Source organism: Amblyomma americanum, unplaced genomic scaffold (genome assembly GCF_052857255.1).
Source record: "Amblyomma americanum isolate KBUSLIRL-KWMA unplaced genomic scaffold, ASM5285725v1 scaffold_26, whole genome shotgun sequence".
Taxonomy (NCBI): Eukaryota; Metazoa; Arthropoda; class Arachnida; order Ixodida; family Ixodidae; genus Amblyomma; species Amblyomma americanum.
In genome coordinates this window covers 951,654-974,408 of record NW_027526498.1, presented here as the reverse complement: position 1 = coordinate 974,408, position 22,755 = coordinate 951,654, and the positions used below count along the sequence as shown (strand labels likewise).

The 22,755-nt window shown below is 47.2% G+C and overlaps 1 pseudogene; it reads right to left on the bottom strand.

Moving 5' to 3' along the window:
• Positions 1–22,111, bottom strand: part of LOC144112010 (luciferin 4-monooxygenase-like) — a 198,469-nt pseudogene extending 176,358 nt beyond the window's left edge.
• Positions 22,112–22,755: the final 644 nt, after the last annotated feature.

The window sequence follows — 22,755 nt, the reverse complement described above, 5'->3', positions numbered from 1 at the left end:
TGTTGAAGTAATCGAGGAGAGTTTCGTAGGCGGGATCTGGGAGGTTGGCAATAAGCTTTACCGTCACCTTGTCCCGGCCTGGTGCTGTACCTCGCTTCATTTTAGCCAGGGCCGCTTTTACGTCATGGAGCTGGAACGGTTGATCCAAATCCGCGTTCTCGGAACCTGCATACGAGTACGCCTGACCACGGGGATCCTGGTGTATACTCAAATATTAGTCGCGGAGCGCATCGGCCAGTTTGGCCGTGTCTCCAGTGAAGTTATGTATAGCCCTTTGAAGCTGTTTTTGTGTCTCAGTACGGGTTTGTGCCGGATCAATAAGAGCGCGGAAGAGGCGCCACGTACTCTGACTCGACATTTGCCGAGCTGCAGTGTTGCATCGGTGCACCCAATTGGAGTCGGCGAGTTGGGCCGCGTATTGTGCCGCCTGTTGGGTGATATCCGCAATTCGAATTTTGAGTTTCCGATTGTGTTTTTGACGACGCCAGCGGCGGACTAGGCTGTGTCGTGCCTCCCAGAGGTGGAGGAGGTGGTTATCCACCGCCGGGCTCGCCTCTGAGAGTTGAACATTTTGCTCGACTGATTTCAAGTGGGATACTAGGTGTTGGGACCACGTTGAGTATCCTTGGTCCATTATCGATTGAGGATTGGTGTAACTGTTCCTAAATTTGGTCCAGTCGGGTAGTTTTGCATTGGCCTGTGGTCTTGTGAGTGGCTTGGTATGGATTGTAGTGGTAATTATGCAGTGCTCACTACCGAGGGATTCCTCGGTGTTCCTCCAATCTGCATAGCGAATATTTTTCGTAAAGGTGAGGTCCGGACACGTATCGCGTGTAACGGAGTTACCTATACGAGTGGGTTGCGCGGGATCCGTGTGAAGAGTAAGGCCCAGTGTGGAAACAAGCTCCGCCAACTTGCGTCCGCGTTTCTCTTCACGTGTGTACCCCCATAAGGTGCTGGGAGCATTAAAGTCCCAACGATTATGAGGGGATCCCGATTCACGACCTTCAAAGCCCGGCTGAAGATATCTGCGAATGTAACATTTGGTAGCTTTGGGGGACAGTAAATGTTGAGTATGTGCAATGGGGGGTCCTGTTTGCGTAGCGGAAGGATCGTCACCATTACATAGGAGAAAGTAGCGCTAAGATCCAGGTCAACCTGGGAGGCCGTGTAATTTTTATGTACGCAGAGGCAGCTATGCGCATCCTGCTGGTACACCGTGTAACTGGCAAGGGTGGCGCCATTTCCTGGCTCCTGAAGGGTCACCACAGCAGGTAATTCTGGGAACGTTGTAAGGAAAAGGCGTAGATCGGCTCGCTTTGTGCGTGCCTTGAATCCGCGACAGTTCCACTGTACAATTTGAATAGGGATCGAATTGCTTCGCGGATGCTTCCTATTTCTAGGGGCGCCCGCCATGATCAAGGGTAGAGTTGTGAGTTTGGAGAGAGGAGGCTTGAGAGCCAGTGGCTCCAAAGAGAGGAGCGTTCTCTACACTGAGGATGGCACAGGGGACCTCTTCCTCTTCTCCGGCGATTCGACGCCTAGACGCTTTGAGCTGCCGGCCTGCGGAGGTTTTGAGCGGGCCAGCGCGCTTGGGAGCGCGGGTGAGTTGAGCGAACTGAGCGGTTATGAGGTTCGGGATAGATGCCGCAAGGTGGCTAATTTTGTTGAGTGCCGCCGTAAGTGTGGCATTGATTTGCGTTTCCAATGCGGATATTCTGTTGTTAACTTGAGTTTCGAGCGCGCTCACTCTCGCCTCGAGTGCCGTGAGGGCATGCGCAGCCTGTCCTGAAGGGGTTGCGTCGCTTTCCATTGCCTCTGCTGCGGGTGAGGCAGAGGTGTGGTTGGGGGAATTTTGGCGGGCCTCCGCTATTGCGAGGCGCTTTTGAAAATTTGCAACCTGCTCGCGGAGAGCAGATATTTCTTTTTGTTCGGCAGAGATTGGCCGTTGTTGGGATTGGGAAGGGGGAGCGAAGGGAGAAGCTGCCCTGCCGGCGCCGCTCACCTGGGAGTGTTGCTTGACAACGGTTGCCCACGTCTTGGAGCCGCCGTTTTGTGGAGGTCCGAGGGGCTTCGCTGCACCGGTTTGAGGCGGCGGTGGCGCAGCTGGAGGTTTCCCTTGGCTCCCAGTAGAGGAATTCACAGGCTGGTCCATGGCTTGGTCGGCAGCCTTGGCCTTCAGCTTGTCCGGGCGACGCTTGCCACGCTTGCGTCGGTTTCGCTTCGATTTACGCCCGCGCTCGGCCTGCGTGGGCTGGATAGCGCGATATTTAGCAGTACACGCTGGGCCCCCCGTGGCATGGGCCGCGCCGCACACTGAACACTTTGGGTTGCACTGGTGAGGGGCCCGCTCCCCCTCAACGAGTAGAGCCTGCTGTCCGCACAGGCCGCACCGGTCCAGCCTCTGGCCGGGGCAGGCGTCCACGCGGTGGCCGACCACACCGCAATGTCGGCAGGCTGGAATGGTTCGCTGGTAAGGCCTAACTTGTACAAGCTCCGAGTCGTAGTGCACGAAACGTGGCTTCTCTGTTCCGGCGAAAGTCAGTCTCGCTTTGTTGGATGTCCCAAATTTTCGCACTTCCACGATGGTGCCGAAGCGCCATTGGAGCCTAGTACGGAGCGAGTCCGTAGTTTCAGAGTTACGGACGGTAATGACGCCGTAGCAGACGTCCTTGTCGTCTTGGCGCAGGTGCCCCACAAGGGGGACCTTCCCGTCGGGTCCATTAAGTTCAAATTCGCCGATGATACGGTCGGCTAGCTCAGGTTTCGCAGTGTGAACAATAATGAGGTTTTGTTCTCTTACCGGTATTATGGTAAGATCTGTTGCGGGTTGCGCGCCCAGGAGAGCCGTGAACGCCCGGCCGTAGCCGGTCTCCTGGAAAGTCTCGTACAACGAGACGCGGGTCCGGGGCTTGATGACGACGACGTAGTCGTCTGGAGCAGGCTTGGGAATAACAGGCGGTTTCCACTTCGTGAGCAGTCGCCGACTGCGGCCCGCCGCGCGCGGGGCGGGTGACTGCTGGTTTCCGGCGTGAACGCCGGCCGCGTCTACGGACGCCGGCTTTAAGGCTTGGTCTTGCGCTCGGCGCAGCACTGCGGCGTTCAACGCGGCGCTGCGAAATCTTGCCGAATCTGGGTCTCCGGTTGCCGCTGGGGTAACCGTTACCGAAACTGGGCCTGCGGTTTCCGCTGGGTGAACCGTTGTCCAGTGCATGTTCTCGGGGTCGTAGCCTCGGCAGGAGATTTGCGTAGCAGCCATACTGGCGTCAGTGGCCAGAGGCCCCGATGTGCCGGGTACCGGTTCGGCCGTTAGGCCTAGCCGCGCCACCGGCCCGATCGGGCCATGTGTTGCCCGAAAAGGGGGTTTAACCGGGCCCACCTTGGAAAAAACTGGTGTCCAGATGTTCCCGACAGCTTTCGGTGTACGTTGGGGATGATCTTGCTAGGGTCAGGCGGAAACTTCCGCTGCTCCGGCTGAAAATCGCCGAAGCCGACGACCAGCACGTCTGACTCCCCGTGCGAACGCCGAGCGAATCCCCGGAAGTGGAGAGGCGTCGCGTCCTGCGGGATATACGCGACCGCCTCTTCTGCTCTGTAGTAAGCGCCCGACACTCCATTTTCTATGTCGAGTTGTAAACAAGCAGCGGCCTCTTGGCATGGAGAAAGTACATAGTCGCAGTTTCGCACACACTCTTCCTGCTTGAAATTAAGCTTGATAAATATACATCGGAAAAAAAATGTCGTTGTGTAATTACACTTAGATTATTTCTATTGCAGTGTTGTGTAAGTTTAAGGGCATATTACATATGCGGTAGCAGGGACAATTCATGTCGTTGGGAGTTACGTTGTCTGGCAACCCGGAAAACGCGCCGCGAAGGCGCCGCTCCCCTTTTTACGTGCGGGGGCTCGCGCGTTGACGGCAACGCGGGCGTCCACCGCGCGTCGCGTTTTTCGCTCGCGGAAAACGCGCCATGCGGTTCCGCCTTAATCCGCATGGTGGTCCCGTAGCACAAACTGGTGGAAGTAAAAACGGAGGAATTTAACAGCAGAAACGATTCAACATTGCATAATAATTATTCTGGCTGGAAGGAGAAAGCTCTGGTTTTCGTGTAATTGATTAAAAATGAATTTTTATGTGACCACGAATATAGTTTACTGAGTGTTAGATTTGGCACTTCCACGAGGTCGTCATCGTCTATCAGTTTTCGTAAAGAAAAAAGCTTGTGTCAGCGTAAATTACGTAAATGTCTGAAGTATCAATACCTAATGTCAGTGTTGTAGAAAATAAAAATAAATAACAAAGGCTCTGAAATGCTGGTTTTAGGTACAATGCATTTAATTAAAGCTGAAGTCGATAGCTGCCGACCGGTGCACCAAACTAATACTGATCCCTTAAGGAGAAGTTTATTGAATTGGCTGTAACGTCATTACTGCCTGAAGAGAATAGCTTTTTCGGAGTGTAATAGGATTGAGCATATCGAAGGCTGTCGAAAAATGTACCCAAACACGAAGTGCTTTATTTTTGCCCTCTATATTTTGTAAGATTCATTCTCTTTGATGTAATAAAGCCGTTTATATTGACAGATCGGAATTAAAACTGGGAAGATGCAATAAGTGAAACACCATCAAAAGGTACGGAAATCGTTAAGAAAATAAATTCTTACTGTGTTTTATAAAACAATGGCCGCATTGAAATTAGTCTGCATTTTCTTGGGCAATTCTTTTACCTATTCTAGTTTAGTACAAAACCTCGACAGGCTTCATCTTTTGCGGAAATAGACACATACTTAAAGTTTAAGTATGAGTTATACATTGTTCGTCCAGAGCAACGTCCCCTGGGAGAGCCAAGCTGCAAAGTGCGGCCTCCGGAAAGCCAGCACGCCGGGTGTAAAGGCGCTGCTTGCGCAGCTCATCGAAGCTTCGGCAGTAGCCGATGACATCGGAGACAGTCTGGGGATCCTTGGCGACGAGCCTCTGGAAGGCATCATCGTCAATGCCTGTCATAATATGACTGATCTTGTCGGCCTCGCTCTTAGACGGGTTGATACGCTTGCAGAGGTCGATGACATCTATATAACTGGTGCAGTTTTCGCCGGTTTGCTGTGGCCGACTTCGAAAGCGTTGCTCGACGCACTGCGGGACGCCCAAAGACTACTGTCAGGCAGGTTTTGAGAGCCGCCCAGCTTGAGAAGTAAGCCTCGTTGTTGCGAAACCAGAGATTGGCAACGTCGCTCAAATAAAAGATAACGATGGTGAGCTTGACGCTATCGTCCCCCTTAATGCATGCACTTACGTGTTCATAGGAGGCCAATCAATCCTCCACATCCGTGTAATCTATGCCGCTGAAGATGGCCGGTTCACGCTGCCGCGCGGCGCCGGAACAGAAGACGGCCGACGGATGCAGTGAAGCGGTTTGGGTGACGGTCTCAAGCATTGCAGAGGCGGTAGGCAATGCGCGGCTGCGAAGCTGCTGGGGGAATGGATCGTTGGCACCACAACCACTTGTAATAAGGAACGTCTTGCAAGGTACTGCGTCGCGAAGAACTAGCGGTACATTCCAGGTACAGACCAGAGGCAGCGGTCAGTCCAGAGCACGCACGAGGGTAGTTGTCGTTTCCTCAAATACGATGGCACATACTCACGGTGGGGGATTGGCCAGGGTTTAGGGTTTTAGGGCAGGCAGGTAAGTAGGCCTCAGATATTGCTGGCGCATACCCACTGCGGGGTGGTGGCCGGGGCGCGCAGCGCTTGTCGTTGCCTTCTTCTTTAGGCGCCAGCCTCTTAAGATTCCGGAGCCGAAGGTCAGTCTTACACATGGGATGATAATACATTAGAAAAACTGGCCGCGTTTGAAGTCATGGATGTACTATACCTTTGTGCTCTGACCCCGCGTAAACATATTTAGTACTTCACTCTCATCAGTTGGATTAAGACATATAGGCCATTTTGAGGTGGTCTCAACTGACGCACTGTTATTAATATCAACAAGGGACGGGAAGTGTTTGTTAATTTCGTCAGCTAACATTCCTCCACAGAACTGTTCATTGGCTATTGTTAACTAGTTAATCACAGAAGCAGATCGGCGGAGAGATATAATTGGATACACCTTACTCTAAATATTTTTCTGATCGACTATTCCATCGAACATATTTCTCTTCGGTTCGCTATTTGCGAGGTTAACTCCAGAAAGGTCGTTATATCCGATGTAGTGTACGAAGCTTGTATAGGGAGTATATAAAAGATTGTTTATAGCTCGATGCACAGGTTGGCCACCTGCCATTAGCTACTGACAGATGGCGCTAGCCATTTCTGCTTTCACTGACCCTTCTATTTCTAACGCAATAATAATTACCAGAGTTTACACAAAGAGCTTCAACAGAAGGCGAACATTGCAAGTCATCAATATACTTCTAGCTCTTGTCTTCTTTTGATAACGAACATACACCTCTGCCTCTCTCTCTCGTATTTCGTTTCAAGATTTTAACCGCGTAAGCACAGCACGAGGTTCGTCATCTTTCTTAGCGGGCGGTTAAGCTGGGAAAGTTTTTTTTATTTTCTCTGGACCACGCAAAGCTCAATAGAATGCGTGTGAAGTGCGTAATCTCAAGGAAATACTTCAAAGAGCCTTTTTACTGCAGTGAACGAAAATGGGGAGCCGCTGCTCGAGCTCCATAGTGTTAACTTCCTCTAATAATTACTTCTCTCTCGGTCTTGTCCTGAGCCTTAGCTAGAACTTCATTTCATTAAACTTGGGGTAGCAGTTTTGGCAATTGCTGCAGTGTAACGGAAGGTTACCTCCATATTTGCTGTTCTGGGTGAAGTTGTGCTTGCGGGCGCGCTCATTGAAACATTTCCCAGTTTGCCCCACACACACTTTGCCGCACGTCAGGTGGGTTTCTTACACAACATTGGCAGTGCATTGTGTGTATACGGTTTGATGCTTGATATTACAGGCCTTCTTCACACGCGTCTTGGTCACCATCGCACATAATTTCGCCAGTTTGCAGGGAGCCGAAAGAACCAGCTTAACCCCGTGACGAGAGGCAACTTTCTTCAAATTGTGTGATACTTTTTTTGTCGTCATTAAAGTTGAAAGTTGCGCTGCTTTCCTGTCATCTGTCCGCCTTTTTTCCAGTGAACGTTTTTGTACCGCACAGGCTTCAGAGAGCTTCTTTGTGCTTTCTACACTTGTATACTACTCTGGCGAACAAAAGGGCCTGTGCGCTTTCATCCTGCATAGTCTTTTGTTTTACTGACATGAATATAAAAGGAGATGTTGGTGCCTGATTGGAGCGCCGGCTACTCCTTTTCACGTGATGGAAGAAAAACAATGGAACTCGCGACATAACGCTCAACAAAGCATAGCGACAACACAAACAATTCACAATACAAATAATGCAATGTATACAGCGGAAATAGTAACATAAAATATTAAATTAGACTCTGAGTAATGATGCCACCCGATGGCATAACATGAGGATATACTATAAGCAATGATATGTCCTAATCACATTAAACGCTATAAAAACAAAAGTCCCAGAAATGAAAGAGAAATAATGAGCACCCATAATATTGATATGATGATGATAGCGAATTTTTATGGCACAAGGGCATCTGCGACCAAAGAGGGCCATGAAACAAGGTTTTTTGGTTTGCTCAAGGTGGAGTCAATGACCCATTTCCCAAGCATTTCACCCTGCTTAAACCGACCACCATGCCAGGGAACGCTTGTACCCATTGTATCACCGGTGGGTACCCGGCGGCACTTGGGATCGAACCCCAGCCCTCCCGCATGCGAGGCGGATGCTCAACCACTAGCCATAATAATAATATCAGATACATCAGGTACACGATATAAACAAATAAAAATGCCAGGACAATGGAGAACAGGAGCCGAGGCGAACAATCACAGAATTTACGCAAATAATATCTAGCTGTTTGTTAAAGTACAGTGAAAACGGCCATGTCGTTAATTCTGTCAAGACTAGGTAATTTATGATTTATTGATGCGATATCAATAAAGGTCGCATTCACGAGATAACCAGTGTCCATCCGTCCGTGTCATGAAAAAGCAGGTGGCCCACCTGCCACAGAGGGCAGGTAGCAAACTGGTAGCGAACTGCTCACCGGGTTGAGGGCAACATGCTCACCATGGGAAGCGGTTATGAAATTAATTGAAATAAATTCAACACAACTGCCACCAGCCCACCGTGGCACTGTGTGCATCAGCTCACTCGTGAAGAGATACTCAACGAGCCTCCTGAACACCTATCTGAGCAAAATGAACCTTACGGGAGCACATGAATAGCAACCTGGGTCTCACGAGCTCCACCGCGGTGGCTGCGTTTTAAACAACCTTCTGCTGGGGCTGTGGCCCATCGCTTTATCGCTGCACCAGTAGTATGAGGACTCCCCGCGATCTATGAATCTATGAAAGAGAAGAACTACTTGCGCGGGAGGGTCCTTAATGGCATCACATCGTGCTCGTAAGGGTAATTTAAGTATCCTAATCTTTCATTCAAAGCTCAGCATTCAGAAGGAAAGATGAAAATCTCATGCTCGAAATATAGAATCACTTCGAAGAAATTTTTGCCCACTTTTTTCCATACCCAGAAATTTTGGAGAAGCGCATTTTGTCAACGGGAAGTCGTTTATGGACTCAATTTGTTTGGATATCATTAGGTTGCACAATAATACTCAATATATCCGCAGATCCTCGTGAGGAGCAAAACCGCAAAATAGGACGGGACTGAGGCAGGCGACAACACAGGGCAATAATGACAAGTGAACATTTATTGATAAAGAATTAGCAGTGGCTTAGCTCGGCTATGCCAGTATAAACGCAGCGTGAGCTACGCTGAGTCGCTGAGCATCAACTGTCGCTGAGCAGAAATTTCGCTCTCCTCCATGGCTATACCTAACTGGCAAACGACCCGATATATGTATTCCCCCACTGATACCTCTGCGCATGCGCACAAAATGGGAAGTGCTATCAAGCTGCTTCGGCGCAGCGTCAGACTTGGCTACTGCGCAACGGAGGCGGACAGCTGGGCACGCGCTGGCGCCAGTGCTATGCCGTGGCTATGACGCTGCTATGAGGGGCGAGGCGCGCGCGGCCGCGGCCGCGGCTCCGGCGCGCCAAATGTGCGCCGTGTGACGTCACTGCTCCTCGCGCACGGGCAGCATGGCTCTCCAGGAGCCACGCGAAACTGCTCAACCTCGGCCAGTGTAGCTCACGCAAAAACAGCAGAGCTTTTATGGATCAGTCGCACGTGTAAACTGCATGGCAAGCAATCGTAAAATGAAGATGAAGCTTGAGAAAACAGATCAATGGCAACTATGACGAAAACAGTTGGTACGGCGAAGTGAAGGAAACCGAGCAAGGATGACTCAACTAACCTGCGCAAAGCCAAACAAAAATCACCTAGTGAAACGCTGACAGAAACGCTAATTCTTTCAGAAAAATAGACACAGAAGGCGTGTTGACACAGTTATCTGGCTCCGATCCCAGTATAGCAACAACGTCGATAATTTCCTTTTCCACCTGCCCCTTTCTTCTTCCTATGATCTCTGTGCAGTTCAGCTTAGGATAGCAGACTTTACACCTTCGGCAGTGAACGGGCAGGGCACGTCCTCCGGGCCTGCTCAAGGAACGCGCATGCTCTTGCAAACGGTTGCTTAAACATCTGCCAGTTCGTCTGATATAAATTCGACCACAGCGGAGGGGAATCTTATAAAACACCCCAGTTGCGCATGAGACATACTTCTTCGAATGCCTCATGCCGCAAACTACATGCGTTGAAGTCTGCTTCCACGCCAAATTCCGTAGATCCCACTTTGGGGCACTTGTTTTTTACTGCTATTTATTGTCAGAAACGCTCCTCAATTAGTTTTCTATGGCAGTAATAACTATTCGGAGCGGCTGCATCGGAACATTAGACCATTCAAATCAATATGTTAATTAAAGCATCTCAGAATAGTTCAAAGTTGCCTTACAATTATTGCCAGAAACACACCCCATTGGCCCTCTATGGGAGTCTTTACTTAGTGAGGGCGCCGCGTAAACTTTATAAGCAACATCTTGCTACTGATCTGAGAGTTACGCCATTCCCATGAATATGTTCATAGCAGTATCGTACAATATTCCGCAATTGCCTCCTAAATAAAAGTAGTCACTCAGGGACCAGGTACTGCTGGTATTCTAACCAAGGCATCTAGTTGGATTCGTAGCTTCAGCTCGCACACGATTTGAACATGTTTTGTTTTGACAGCTATACTTAGCTTACAGGGCATAGTTGAGAGGAATGGCACGCTCGTAAATGTTCAGTGAGCGGTCTTTGAAATGACTACAGTAATACTGTCTGAACAGTGCAGTCTCTCTCGGATTAAACAAATGTATAGCCGCAACATTTAAGAAAGGAGGTCTGTTCTCACTTGTACGACATTGTTTGAGCAATGACATTGCGGTGAGTCAGCTGCACGCCTTTCGGAAGACCCGAGGATTCAGGTAAATTATTACTAGCCCACTGTCTCCATGGAGGTTGGCAGCCGGTTCAATTTCTTCGAGGGGAGATAGCTTGAGCTCCGAGAAGCTGAGTGCCCCGTCACAACCTCTGGTGGTAGCAATGAAATTCTGAAAACGTTGGTGGATAGTGGTAGATTTTATTGTCACAGAAATGAAAGGACGCCATATACAGTGTTTTTTATTTCTTTTCAGCAGCATTTCATTCAATTATTTTTTATTTAACAGCACTGCAGGCAGTGGCAAAGCACGGGCACAAGAAGTTCTCACACAAGAGACGACGCCCCTTGAGCGCAGCGCCATTAACGAATTCAACAAAAGGTGTAGCAAAAAAAAATTATTCGCTGAACAAAGGCAGGAAACAATTATTCTTTAAGCGTGCCTGATACAGGCACACTGCTGGAGCGCACAAATATATATCGCTTTTTAGCCTGTTTTATGCGCGCAGAGTGGACATGAGAACATCAGTTCTGCGATATGGCGTCGTATGAAGGGAGGCTACAGCCAGAGCTACATTTGGGGGTGCAGGCTTCAATACATTATACATTAATGACGTTTATTTGTATTTAGTTAAGATAAACCAGGAGAGTTGCTGGATACCTTGCGCTTTTAAAGCCTTTAGCATCATATGGATACCATCACACAGCTGCGTGCCACAGAACCGGCCTAGACAAGATTTTAAAAGGGTCAAATCAAAACACCCAAAAATCATTCAGAGTTGACTTTAATCTGCGCTTCACTTAAGTGTCACGTCTAAATGCCATATGGAAGTGTTTCTGTTTGCACACAAATATTTAAATAAAATATGTTGGCTGTCTATCGTAGTCATCGACTAGGAAATAGGTTTTGCAAAATTAAAATGTATGCCTTAATGCTCACACCAGTACACAATCTTACGAAGTTTCACATTGGTTAGTAATTGACAAGACATATTATTAATAATCGAGCAATAAAGTGTGAGGAGCAGACAATTCCACAGCTGTACAGTAATCAACACGTCCTGCCGGCATCAAAAATACCAACGAACAAGAGCAAACACCAAATATTCTCTCTTAAGTTGCCTTGCGAAACTTATAGTTTATTTTATGTATGTATAACAGCAGCTATTATTACAAACTTAATGCTATTATGGAAGTAAGCTTCTATTCAGTTACCAAGTGAGTTTCACTTCGTAACTTATATCACCTACAATAAAATAAAGACGCAGTAACATAAATAAAGTATAACAATACACAGCGAACCCAAAACAGTTCAGTACCTAATGTCACGTAGCAATTATCGCCATTAAATATGTCAGCTTTCTGTGAAAAAAAATGCGTTTGAAATTGTTACTATGAGCGATACGTGGCTTAATATTAAGGCTACGGTAACCCCAACTTGATCGATGAGTATAAGAAAAAAGGTAGACATTATATGATATGCGATAAATTGAATTAACAGTGCAATGCAGGACCTTCAGTGGCTCTACGTGACGGTGCATGGATATAAGGTCTATTTGCAAAGAAGGCAAAGCACAAGGACGTAAAAAATCACAATCGCAAAGACCATACTACATTGCCACGTGCCTAGTACCGAGCTGTCCCCGCGCTTAGTCGAAACGACGACGAAGCAGCGATTGGCTCGAGGGGTGCGCTAGGGCTAGACCTGGCTCTGGGATTAAAACTACCGACCTCATTCTTGAATTCTCTTGCACGCCTACCCGCACAGCTCTCCTCGGGTCGTGATGAACCTGACTGCTTCTCTATCGATGCTCTCGTTCACGTTAATGTCACAATATTTATGAGGGTTTTCAAACGCGAGATGCATATTAAAATACGAGATGGATTAAGGATTTGTACATAAATAGCTTAGTCTCTTTTCGAGTAATAGTTCATGTTCTGCTCAAATAATCAAGCTTTAGCGCTTTAGTGCATAACGAAACGAATGTGCTTCGTTCAGGACATGCTTGTGATAAACAGAACGCGGAGATGCTTATATCGAAAACCCTGTTCCGTGGTATGTCGCTGAAAGCATAATTAAACAGTGAATGGGGTTTGCTCTTATTTAAATGCATGATCACATATTTACTAAAGTTAATTTCATGCACTAAGTACTTCATTAGGTACAGAAGCTGGCAAGTGAGGTGTTTAGTCAACGTGAAAAGCCGTAGAAATACAGAACGATTGAAAGGATAAACTACCGCCTTGCAGTTCGAAATTCCCTCAAGAATGTGGCATTCAAAGACCTATTGATAAATATCGGATCGCGCAAAACAAAGTCCAATATTGAATCATCCCTTGTAGCTCAGTCAACTACTTTAAGAACGAAGAACAATGAAAGGCTAATCAGCTCACGAGATATAGAGGCTTACAGAGCGTAGAAAGTGAGGTACGGCCAATGGATGCCTGTAGCGTTGAAATCAGTCTTTATATTCATACAGGCTGAACTTTAGTGCGTTCAGATAATTTTTGAGAGTGTTTAACATTTGAACGAATGAACCAGGAGGGCGATAAAGAATGCAGACCAAAATAAACTGTTTGTTAAGATAAACTTTGTGCCAAATGGATTAAACTTCCGGCAGGGTCGGTAAAACTTTAAACTGTTTATCCACTCACCCCTCAACGTAGCCAAGAGTAGTACATTAGGAATAATACAATATTTTGGGCGAGTTGGTTACGCACTTTCATATTAACAGCGCAAAGACGGCCCAAAAGAAGGGGAGGAACAACAGCGCTGTTTTTTGTGTGTGTGTCCTACCATTATTTTGTGCCATCTTTGCGCTGTTAATATGAAAATTATAAATCATGAATGCCATCATGTAGCCACGTCTGCCTGATGCCCACAGCATGAGAAGGAATACGAAGAGGATAAATCGGGAAATATTTTGTTATACTTCTAGCGTTAATGTTGAAAAAATAACTTTTCATTGTGGTACTCAGACAGCCCGGGGGGGGGGGGGGGAGGGAGGGGCAACAAGATGATAGGCGGTGTATCTAGGGGTGTAGCTTTGGTCCTTACTAAGGGTATATTAAAGTAAGTGTCCCAGATGTAACGCACTGTACTGATGAATTTGTGATCGAAGCGCTGCATCCTCACACAGCGATTCCCATGACACTACTGAGTCGCTTCCCAAAGCTTTTTGCGGAGTACGCGAACTTCAGAAGTCGGAAGTCACAATGCTCATGCAGATGGGCCCATTTTTCTGTATGTGAAATGCATGTGAAAGGTGGACAAACGTGCACTTCGGCGGTTCAACTCAGCGGCAGAGAACTAGATTTTTTAGATGGTCATGTGTCGATCATGTAATTTGTTTTACATTGTATTGGGAACAGTAATGCACTGGCGTTTATATATAAATATAGCCTTGATGTGGTACATTTTTTTTTCTCATTGGCTTGTTATGGCTGTGATAATACGTAGATAATGTTGTGTGCTGGCGTACAAAAGTGAGTTGAGTTGAGTGGTTGTAAACTACCGGTGGGATTAGCCTTGCAGTTGCTGCCGGCAATTGCTCCACCGTAGCGACACTGAAATAGAAATCACAGAAACACTGTCCGCAAAAACCCAAATAGACACTCCTGAGGTCGCCATGTGGAGGCCAAATCCGTGTCCTGCAGGTAAAGTAGAAGAAGGCGAGAAGCATCCCTTCTACTCGACTGGCTCCCGCGCGGGAAAACAATGTCCTGAAGAGAACTGTGAGGAACTCCTGCCTTCTTGAGGGATCCGAATAACACAGCCCGTTCCGCGTTGTACAATATACCGAACAATATGTAATGTTCTATGTCACCACACACACCACACGTTGAACACAATGGTGACAACGCTAGGCAAGTCTTATACATCCACGCCGGCGTACGAGCAGAATCCGTGCGAACGCGGTGCAGCAAAGTGGCTTGGTACCTTTTTTTTTGGCTTTCCCGAATAAACTCAGTTTGCAATAAGTGCTATTTCTGTCTCTCTGTCTTCCGGTATTCTTTCCTTTGCGAGATTCAAATTTATTTTAACAAATAGCCCAACAGCGAGCACTTCTTTAACCTAACAAGTTTAGCCCAATGTGGCTTTTGAAAGAACAATGTGGCAGAGCTCCAGCTAATGACCCCGAAAAGAATTCATTTTGGAGAATTTTTGATGCAGAAACATGTTACTTCTACTTTTCGCACACTTTTCGAAAGCGTTTGGCCCTCTTAATTACAAAATTCAGCTTCAAAACTTGACTTTATGGCATTAGAGCCAAAGAACAAGTTAGTTACATCCTATTCGCAGTACCGCTCGCAGTTCCTCCTAATTGGAGCGCAGTATTTTGCAGTGTAATAAACGAAAACAAACGTCCCGCAAGGAAGCATGTTAGGCGCGTTGTTATTTATACTTTATAACTTTGGCGATCTGGCTGTCGAGCCATTAGGAAATTGAGAAAAGTAGATGCATGGTCTCAAACAAACTGCCTAAAACTTAGCATTAATGAAGCTAAAGCTGTCTTATAACAGCTCCGCCACAGACATTCCCAACCGTCCCCAATTGTATTAAAGAATAATATAATCCAAGTAGTAAAGACCCTGCACTCATTGGGCATGTACTTTTCAGAAAAAAATGACCTGAGGCGATCACACGAACAACGTTTTTCATAAACTCTTTAGGACCAGCGGCAACAAGCGCCGCCACTTCTATTACTTCCTCAACTCTGTTATTGTCCTCTTCAAGAATTTTCTTTTTAATTTTTGTGAACTAAGTGATTCTACTGTGCATGAACATCTATCTGGAAACAATATTTATTTATTTTACCCTCAGGGCAAAGCATTACAGAGGGGAGTGGGTAATACATAATAACACTGAAAATACAAACAACAGCATACAACAATAAATTATCACGACATAGATAAGTCAGAATAAGCGATCAATACAATATATCAATCAATGGAAGCGGTAACAGCACACCTAAACATTACAGGGTCAGGAATTGTAGCAACTGAGGAAGGAAGGTGGTTCCAGTCATATGACGTGCGAGGAAAAAAAGAATCCGAGAATGTTTTAGTTTTGCAAATGGAAATGCCTGCCTTATGTATGTGATCTGTGCGGCGTGAAATATACGAAGGGGGAAGAAGTAACGCGTAGCGAATAGACTCATGATGAAATATTTTGTGAAAAAGGCACAGGCGTGCAATTTTGCGTCGTGATGCAAGTGAAGATAGGCCTAGGGTAGTTTTCATAGCGGTTACGCTTGTTGTACGCCGAAAGTCGGAGAGAATAAACCGCGCTGATTTGTGTTGTACCATCTCCAGTAGGTCGCTCAAACTCTTAACACCAGGGTCCCAGATTGATGAAGCATATTCTGGTTGTGAACGTACGAGTGTCGTATAGAGTAGAAGTTTGATGTTAGTTGGGGCTGCGTGAAAGTTACGTCTCAAATATCCGAGCTTGCGATTAGCTTTGTTAGTGATGTGCTCAATGTGCGCATGCCAGCTAAGGTCAGACGTAATATGAATTCCAAGGTACTTATATCTTGTAACAGGATCAAGCAACACATCATTAAGAGTATATACGGACAATTCACTATTAACGCGAGAAATGCTTATTAGTTTGCACGTTTCAGCATTTAAAGTCATATTCCAAGTTTTACACCATGTTGAGATAGCGTTAAGGTCAGACTGAAACCTGTGCTTGTCACTATAATTTGTTATTTCCCGAAAAAGGACGCAGTCATCGGCAAAAAGATGTACACAAGAAGAAAGGTGACTGGGTAAGTCGTTGATAAATATAAAAAAAGCAGGGGCCCCAAGACGGTGCCTTGGGGAACCCCGGAAAGGACAGTGCGAACGGTGGAAGTAACGTTGTTAACGGCAACAAATTGCTGACGATGGGTAAGAAAAACTTCGAGCCAGTTTAGAATGTTAGTGTCTAATCCCACCATGCACAGTTTAGTAACAAAAAATGATGGGAAACCTTATCAAATGCCTTCGCGAAATCTAGGAAGATGCAGTCGGCGATCGAGCGGCAAACTAAAATTGCGTGGAGTTTGTGCGTGAATAAGAGTAACTGTGTTTCGCATGAATAGGATTTCCTAAAACCGTGCTGAGAAGGATGGAAAAACGAGTTTGATTCACGGAAAGTGACAATATGTGAAAAGAGTATGTGCTCTAAGATTTTGCATGGGATGCTGGTAATAGATATGGGCCGGTAGTTAAAAAGCCGAATGTTTATTACCAGATTTATGCACAGGAACCACCTTACCTATCTTGCAATCGGCCGGTAGTTCACCGTTTTCCAAAGATTGCTGAAATATTTTAGTTAAGGCAAGCGATGAATATATTTTAGTACTTTTCAGGAACTTTGTAGGAAGGCAATCAACACCAGCACTGGAGGATATCTTAAGATTATCAATTTTTTTAACTATACCGTCAGGATGGATGACGACAGAGCACATTGGGAGGAAGTTATTATGAGACAGTTGAGGGAAATCCGTAGTTTCACCACTTGAAAAAAAGCTAGAAAATACATCATTCAGTACATTTGCACAGGCAGTATCAGATATAGGTTCATCAGTTGAATTCGTTAGTATTATTCTAGACGTTTCAGAGAGGTTAATGACGCTCCAAAATTTTCTTGGGTTATTGAGCAACATACCCGGTAGAGTGCTATTCTGGTAATTGGCTTTAGCGTTCTTGACCGCAGAATTGTAAGTGTAAGCTGCAGAGCGATAACGGGACCAATGATGTTCAGTGCGTGATTCTATAGCTTAACGAAAGAAGCGTTTCTTACGGCTAGACAAGCGCTTAAGATACGCGTTATACCATGGCGCATGCTGCTAAGATATTACGCGAGTGGGTATGAAACGGCTGGTGAGATCTAAGAGTTTGTTCTTGAATAAGATCCAGTTTGCGTTCACCGATCGCGAGTCGAATGCTTCGAAAAAAGTGGCCAGGAAAGAACCTAGTTCATTATTAACTTTGTTGAAATCAGCGCGATGATACATGCGTAATATTTTAGTGTGACTAGCCGAATTTTGTATGGGAATGTTGACAGAAAAATTGAGCAAAGAATGGTCGCTTAACTGGAGCATGTAGGCTCTTTCTGAGCTCAGTTCTGGGCATATTGTTAGTGCGACGTCTAATGTACTTGTTGTAAATTCAGTAATTCTTGTAGGCTGAGTAACAATTTGGGTAAGAATAAACAGTGAGCATAAATTAGTGAATTGCTTGCATAGTTTCGAAGAGGAGGATGGTTGCACCGAGGACCAATCGATGCCCTCGTTTAAATCACCCAATTAAAATCACCCAATAGAATCACCCAATAGAAGTTAAAATCACCCAATAGAAAGATCGATGACGAAGGGTAACGCGTTACTGTAACATTAATGGTATCATGAAGCTCTGCAACAAATGTAGGATATGCATTAGGCGGTCGATAGCATGCGCCTAGGATTCCTCTCTGGAATCCTAGTTGAAGAGATACCCATATAATTTTGATGCCTGATGTTATGTGAAGAGAATATGACTATTTTTGTTACTGTCTGCTAATAGTACGCCACCACCTTGCCGATCTTTCCTGTCACAACGATAGAAGTGAAAATGATTAGGTGAATCGAATATTTCAGAATCGCGTATTTATTCATGCAGCCAAGTTTCAGTTAGGACGACGATGTCAGCGGAGCACGCACTTATGGCAGAGGAGAGTTCTGTACGCCTTTTGATGACACTTCGGATATTAGTAAATAAAACTGATGTTTGAGCTGCGCTTAGACAACGATCACTGTCCCTCGGTAACCGTTAGGCCAATTTACAAGTGATAGATGCAGCGGAGAGAGACGAAGGCGCGTGCTGGGTTATCGGCTTGGCGCGTTCTGCGGTAATCTGAAATGTTTTATCGTTTACAGGGTCATACATGTAAGATCTGTCATTTACGATCAACTTATTGTATTTTAGCTTAAAAGATGGGGAGCCGGGCAGTGATTTGGCGAAGCCAATCAGTTTTTTGCGTGCTTGGCGCGTAGCATACGAGTAATCTTTTGTCACTTGAACGTCTTCTTCTTTTAAGAATTTTTACACTTCAGAATGTTTTCTCTGGTTTTAAGTTGTTGAACTTCACAATCACCGGGCGGCATCCAGAATCAGAGTACCGCCCTAATCGATGGGCTCTATCTATGTCATTTGGCGAGAGTTCAGGGTCAACGTATTTTGACAGGACGTTTAGACGTTTTTTCCCGTTTCATTCCATGTTTCATGGTCGTTCTCATCGGCGGTACTATGAAAAACTAGATTATTTTTACGACTCTGGTCTTATAATTCATGAATTCGTGCCTGCAACAGCTGACAATCTTGCAAAAAAAGGCCCTGCTCATGGCCTGTGAAGTCCCATACCGTTCCCACTCTGCAGGCCTGCTTAAAGACCTCTACATTTTTTCAGACTGCATCAATGTATAACTATAAACTAAGCCGCCTTTTTAAAATGAATCGTTAAAAAGTAATGATGTCTTAGCTTGGCCAGCAAGATTACAAAAAACACCGGCGTTTATGACGTTCGCCTTCTAGAACGTTCAAACGTCATCGAATGCACAACAAAATAATTATTATTATTGCCTACAGTTCGAAATGACCTCTTTACAAAAGAAACATTGTTGCATGCTCAGTTTCTTCAAATTAATATTGTGATATGTTTGCATCAGAATGGGCTATGAGCCGCCGCGGTAGCTCAGTAGTTATGGTTCTCGCCTGCTGACCCGAAAGACGCGGTGGTCGAATTTCGATGGAGGCGAAATTCTAGAGGCCACTGTAGTCTGCGATGTCAGTGCACGTTAAAGAACGCCAGGAGGTCGAAATTTCCGGAGCCCTTATCTACGGCGTTCCTCATTGCCTCAGTTGCTTTGGGACGTTAAACACCCTTAAACCAAACCAAAATATGCTATGATGTCTTGTTTTATTTCTCATTGCTTTGTTTTGCTTGCTTTTTCGCTCGATGCTGTTTAGCTTACACACGCGTAACTGTCTGCATGCAGTTATGCTCCCCTGCGCGCACGGGAATCAGGGTACCTCAAGCTCTTCTTAAAGCTTTTTATCTGGCTTCTTTTCTGGGGAATGCAATTGGTGGGCAGGCTGTCTCGGACTGTAGCAATGTAATGCAGAGGTTTATCCCCTCAAACTTACTGACCGCCACCCTCGGCTAACGCCAGACCAAGGACATCTGTTCAGTGGACCTCGAAAGTGACTATTAGCAAATCAAATATGATAGATCGATGGACGCCTTCATCACACCGGACGGCCTGTTCAGGGCTGTGCAACTCAGGAGTGCTTCGCATAAGCAAAGATTCCTGCGAGTAGTGAACCCAGTGCCTGAAGTGTCTATCTGAATGAACATGCTATCTACAGGCCAAATTTATGCAGTTGTTAAATAAAAAGCTGCCGGCAGTTTCCGACGCAGTCTTAAGAGCTCACATTGGAACAAGAAAGGAGTTGCTGAGCTGGTGAGAAAGTATTTTCTTGAACACATTGTTCGCGAGGGAGTAGGTCCGTGCGCGGGTTGTACGTACTTCTTGTCGGTCAATTTCCTTAGCCTTCCAAGATTTAAGCTGCCCGCTAAAATCTGGTATTGTGAGGCCGTCGGGCCGCCCTTCTGTCTGCAGCTCGCATATACAGTACACTGATATCACAGCATTATTGTGTCCCTAGCAAATTATTCCAAGACATAGACTGTCTTGGACTATCCCAAGCCACCCATCATCGCGATGCCATGCGATGGTGGTGAATTTCTTGGAGTTATCTAAGACAAATTTCAGGCAAAATCGAGCTTGTACGCTTAATAACGCATTGGAACACCTGCAAGGCAAAGCTGCTCTAATAACAGCCGCCTTCACATACGCATCCTCGTTATGCTGCCTGCAAGACGTCCTCGCGAAGAACTTTTTACCTAACAAAGGCTGCTATCCTCAGGACATACTTGCAAGTCTCTGTCAAGAAATCCTACAGGCTTTCCATGAAAACCTATCACTGGTCATAGTTGTGCTCGCGCTCCCATTCTACTGTTGAGTTCGGTGAATTTGGACATGAGGAGGATTCCCTGAAAACCACCGCGAAGGTGAATGAGCCCTCTGGAAGAAACGTAGCAGCAGGAATGTCGGAAGCAGCGACGACAATGGCGTCCCGACGTGTTCGAACATGCCATCGGGTCGACGAACGGAGTGTTGTCCTCTTCAGTCACGCTGTGGTTGAACAATTGCCCGAGAGCTGCACCTTCGACAGAGGTTCCACGTTCCGGTCATCAGAAGACGAAGTACAAGATCTTTCAACCCCTGCTGGGAGCCAGACCGCATTCCTGTGTCACGCAGGCGCCTTCCTGTTCCACATGGACGCAGTCCGGACCCACGTGCGCGCCCACCTGGATGCCCTGTGGACGACAACGTGACCGGGTCCTGTTTCCTTTCCATCCACCGATCTGCGAGAGAATATCAGCACCGCCCTGCCGTGGGCGGTACCACCCGTGTCATCGTCTGATTGGATATCATTCTTCGAACTGTATTCCCCAGCCAGGAATATGGGGAATACGAAGGGTACTTAACGAGCTGCTTGTTTGGGTACAGAGACTTCCGACCGCCAAGAAGCTCTCTTTACCGAGAAGCACTCTCAGTTGCTCTCCCCTGTACAGTATGTAAATAGTCTTTGAATAAAGTTTTCCAAGCTTTCCTCTGGTCGTCCTCGTCTCTTCGGCCCAGTCACGCTACCTGAATCCCAACAACTGGATGGCAGCTGTGGGACGTCCGCGTGAAGTTACCGGCTCCAACGGACCTCGGCAGCTACGGGACTGAAGGGCATCAGCTATACCTTTAGCAGGGTGAGTGCTCAATGTTTTTCGTTCATTTCACCAGACCGTACTAGCCTGTCTGTTGTCTGGGAATTAATGTTGTCTGGGAAATTGATCCATCCATTGTTTCGTCCGTCCATCTGCGCGCGCGCGCGCGCACACACACACGCGCACGCACACGCACACGCGCACGCGCTCGCGCACACACACGCGCACACACACACGCGCACACGCGCGCGCACACACACACGCGCACACGCGCGCGCACACACACACACACACGCGCACACGCGCGCGCACACACACACACACGCGCACACGCGCGCGCACACACACACACACGCGCGCGCACACACACACACACGCGCGCACACGCGCACACACGCGCACACACGCACGCACGCACACACACACACACACACACACACACACACACACACACACACACACACACACACACACACACACGCACACGCACACGCACACGCACACGCACACGCACACACACACAGTAGCCGACGCGTAGGTACGGACGCAGTCCGCGTCCGCGTGTCCATAGCGCCTGCACTGAGAACACCCGGACACCTTGCAGTCGCGGCGAACGTGACCCGTGCCGTGGCAACGCAGGAATGGTCGCCCGGGCACAACCATGAGGGCCAGCTCACCGGCTACTCGCACCTGGTGCGGCAAATCCACCTTCATTACCGGCTTCAACTTGAGTAGCACAATCCTGGTGGTTGAGCCATTCTCCTTCATCCCTTGGACGCGCCAACGTTCCCTCGTCACCTTCTTCACGTTTCCGAACGCCGCAAAAGCAGTCCGCATGTCGTCGTCAGCCACACCGTGTAGCATTCAATGCAAGCGCAGCTTTACCTGCTGATTCTCCGGGTCGAAGATGATGCACAGGCGTGCTTTCACTTGTAGCTCCTTGAAGGCAACAAGTTTCTTCGTGGCTTCAGCACTGCTGAAAGTAACCGTCCACACATGCTTAATCTGATACGCCCCCAACGCCACGACGTCAGGGAGTGCACCAGCGTTGCCGAGGGCGTCCCGAAAACCTTCCACCCTGTAGGACCTCGCTCGGACATCACCGTGAAAAAACACCGTGTTAAGAACAACCGTCCTGTTGGCAGAGTAGGCAAAACAATCTCGTACTCGGGATCTGCGTCGGCAGTAAACCTGTTTCCGCGGCCAGCAAGGGCCGCTGTCTCCGCTCCGCCGGCGCTCATGTTCTGCGTCCGCACCGAACGCTAGCCGGAAGTAGAATGAGGGCACTATGCTATCGCCGCAGTTTTTTTCTCTTTATTTCATGGAAATAGAGCCGAAAAGAAAAGTCTAAGCATGCTTACGCCACAAAACACCAGCTCGCTCCCCTATCTGGATGCATGTGTGTGCCTCCAGACTTTTGATGTTTTGGTAGGAGGGGTCATGCAGGGGCAAGGTGGCCTGGAGTTTGGTGGCGTAAGCAT